The sequence below is a fragment of the Megalobrama amblycephala genome, linkage group LG22 (genome assembly GCF_018812025.1).
Source record: "Megalobrama amblycephala isolate DHTTF-2021 linkage group LG22, ASM1881202v1, whole genome shotgun sequence".
Taxonomy (NCBI): Eukaryota; Metazoa; Chordata; class Actinopteri; order Cypriniformes; family Xenocyprididae; genus Megalobrama; species Megalobrama amblycephala.
In genome coordinates, this window is record NC_063065.1 from 1,855,940 (window position 1) to 1,859,892 (window position 3,953).

The window sequence follows — 3,953 nt, forward strand, 5'->3', positions numbered from 1 at the left end:
AAGAGCTTCAACTGCTTCGCTCATTGCAAGCAGATCAAATTCAGCTTTTGTTGTGAGAATTTTATTAAACAAATCTGGGCTGGGCGAAGCTACCACTCTTGATTGAAGCTCAGCCAAAGACCTAGATAAAGATGATTTCTCCTCCGCAGCCTTTTTCCTCTGAAACGCCGAAAAGGATATAACTTCTCCTCTCAAAAAGGCTTTGCATGCTTCCCATATAGTAACAGCTGAAGTATCAGGGGTGACATTTGTAGATATAAAAAGTTTGATCCGGTCATTAATAACATTTACAAAATCTGCATCGTTAAGTAATAATGAATTTAGAAGCCAGAAAGCCCTGGATGTTGCCGCACGTCATGATTTTGCCAAGTGGTTGTTGTCCTGAGACCAATATTTTTAACGATGACCCTGAGACAACAACAGCCTCATCCAATCAATGTTTATGACATCATCACCGTGTGCCCCCTGCAGAGCCCACCAAGGTGCACAAAATAAAATAAAATAAAAAATAAATTAACGCCTCTGCCAAGTTCGAAAAACTGTAAAACCACGCTTCTGATTAGTGCTCAACTTACAAGGTAAGACTATATATACTTTTTACTTTCTCTTATTAATTTACAGCAGTTAGTTAGGTGATAGTTAGGTGATGATAATAGTGATAATAAAATGATGAACTGTAACTAAAACAATCTGAAAGAACAGTTTTGGGTTTTTTTTTTTTTTTTTTTTTTTTTGTTATTATTGTTATTATTATTTTTTAGTTTGCCTAAGTTACCTATTAAAACGGCTAAAGTTACGGACTGCATCTAAGCATTTTGCGAGCTCTTCATGCCGGCCGGTTTATTAGCGCTAGCACTGGTGCCACCGCAGAGTTTCCTAAAATCTGTTTAATTGGCATGTGCGGTGTCACTGACAGTTTCTGTTGCGTCCACATCAAAACGCAAAAAATGTGGAACAAAACAGCGCTAGTTTGCTCTCCGCACAGACATTTCAGCTCGTAATTTTTAATTCTGTTATGATGTTGTCTTCAGTCCGTCATATGAATATGATGACCTCAAGTCATCACTGATTTCTGTTACATGATGTTGTCTTCAGTCCGTCATATGAATATGATGACCTCAAGTCATCTTCAGTCCGTCATATGAATATGATGACCTCAAGTCATCACTGATTTATTCTGTTAAATGATGTTGTCTTCAGTCTGTCATATGAATATGATGACCTCAAGTCATCACTGATTTATTCTGTTACATGATGTTGTCTTCAGTCCGTCATATGAATATGATGACATCAAGTCATCTTCAGTCCGTCATATGAATATGATGACCTCAAGTCATCACTGATTTATTCTGTTACATGATGTTGTCTTCAGTCTGTCATATGAATATGATGACATCAAGTCATCTTCAGTCCATCATATGAATATGATGACCTCAAGTCATCACTGATTTATTCTGTTACATGATGTTGTCTTCAGTCCGTCATATGAATATGATGACCTCAAGTCATCACTGATTTATTCTGTTACATGATGTTGTCTTCAGTCCGTCATATGAATATGATGACCTCAAGTCATCTTCAGTCCGTCATATGAATATGATGACCTCAAGTCATCACTGATTTCTGTTACATGATGTTGTCTTCAGTCCGTCATATGAATATGATGACCTCAAGTCATCTTCAGTCCGTCATATGAATATGATGACCTCAAGTCATCACTGATTTCTGTTACATGATGTTGTCTTCAGTCCGTCATATGAATATGATGACCTCAAGTCATCTTCAGTCCGTCATATGAATATGATGACCTCAAGTCATCACTGATTTCTGTTACATGATGTTGTCTTCAGTCCGTCATATGAATATGATGACCTCAAGTCATCTTCAGTCCGTCATATGAATATGATGACCTCAAGTCATCTTCAGTCCGTCATATGAATATGATGACCTCAAGTCATCTTCAGTCCGTCATATGAATATGATGACCTCAAGTCATCACTGATTTATTCTGTTACATGATGTTGTCTTCAGTCCGTCATATGAATATGATGACATCAAGTCATCTTCAGTCCGTCATATGAATATGATGACCTCAAGTCATCACTGATTTCTGTTACATGATGTTGTCTTCAGTCCGTCATTTGAATATGATGACCTCAAGTCATCTTCAGTCCGTCATATGAATATGATGACCTCAAGTCATCTTCAGTCTGTCATATGAATATGATGACCTCAAGTCATCACTGATTTATTCTGTTACATGATGTTGTCTTCAGTCCGTCATATGAATATGATGACTTCAAGTCATCACTGATTTCTGTTACATGATGTTGTCTTCAGTCCGTCATTTGAATATGATGACCTCAAGTCATCTTCAGTCCGTCATATGAATATGATGACCTCAAGTCATCTTCAGTCTGTCATATGAATATGATGACCTCAAGTCATCACTGATTTATTCTGTTAAAAAAAAAAAAGTTCTTATTGAGACAAAAAGAGATTTAGATGCTGATGTCATTTGAAAGTAATAGTTTGGTTTGATGTCACCATTATGGAGAACAGTGTTTGCATTAGTCGGGTAGTTCGACTTAACTTTTTAATGTTAGATTTTCTTTGGTCGCTGTCACTGCTTATTATGGTAGTACAGCAAAAGGATTTTTTTTTAATTATACAGATTATTTGATTAAAACCCTGATGGTTGTCATGTTGTAGAAAATAATCAAAAATATGAGCTTAATAACATTGATTAGACTCTGGATGAGACCAGTTGATCAGAACTTTTGTACACTACAGAAATAAAGTCGATCTGGTTTAAGTTAAGCCGTTTTTTGAGTTGCTTAATAATGTTGGAGCTTGACGTCAAACAAAGGTTGGGTTTTCACTTTTAATCAACATTTGAAGTCTAAGCAACATTTGAGTCCACATCCAGCGGCCAATGGCAAGCTTCCCGCTAAACACTTCATAAGAATGTTAGAGGATAATGTTCTATCAAAGTTATCACTAAACATTTTTACAGTGTTTTTAAAGAAAGTTTTCCTACCTTTTACCAGAACGTTATGGGAACAAAAATAAAACCTGCTGCTGAAATCACTCCCAATCAAATCAAAAAATGAAATCATTGCAACACTTCTCATGTGTTTCTCTTGCTTCTTACTCATGTTGTTCCTCTTCTTCTTTTTCGTTCTTTGAATTCTGTGTATATTAAAAGAAAATGCAGCACACCCACACATGACCTCTCCATTTACTCATCTTTTACCGTCACGCCATCCTAGATGTGTACGACTTTCCTTCTTCAGATGAACACAAACAAATAAATAATAAATAAAATAATAAATAATTTCTGCACACAGAAAAAAAAGGCTTTAAAATTGTAACTTTAGGGTTACAACAGCTTGTCGCTGGAGCAGTACCTTTAAAGGGACATTTTTGTACCTTTTTTACTCCCAAAGGTGCTAATATCAGAGGTGTAAAGTCCAGGTTCAGAAAGTAAAAGTCCTCCTCAGTATTTTGTTCCAGTCATCTGGATTTGCTAGCAGTTTTTCAGCCAGGAGAAACACAGCAAAAACTCCGGTGTTAAATGAACTCTCCTGGGAGTATATATGAGACCATACTCAAGAGTGTTAAAGTGTTAAAATAAGAGTATTAAATGAACACTGAAGCGGTGTTAAAGTTATTGAGATAATTAGGTTGTTAATTGAGTGATGATTGACCATTATTGACCATCTTTGGATCATTAGAAAACAAACTACTAAAAAGGCACATAAAAACAGTAATGAGAATAAAGGAAATTACTAAGACAGTTCAGCTCATAATTTACTCATGCAGCAATGCATGATGGGAGCCATGGATGAATTTTGAATGCACCCAGAATGCATTGCAACATGCTTTATTATTCTCACCATTGTTGAGATTCACAGATTGATTCTTGATGTCTGTGTGTTTAAATTATTATT

The 3,953-nt window shown here is 35.9% G+C and overlaps 1 long non-coding RNA gene across 1 annotated transcript; it reads right to left on the minus strand.

The window, feature by feature from the left end:
• Nucleotides 1–605: 605 nt before the first annotated feature.
• LOC125258086 lies at nt 606–3,713 on the minus strand. Its single transcript, XR_007182524.1, has 2 exons — nt 3,041–3,713; nt 606–2,460 (listed from the first exon to the last, which is right to left on the minus strand). It is a non-coding gene; the product is annotated as an uncharacterized LOC125258086 (long non-coding RNA).
• Nucleotides 3,714–3,953: the final 240 nt, after the last annotated feature.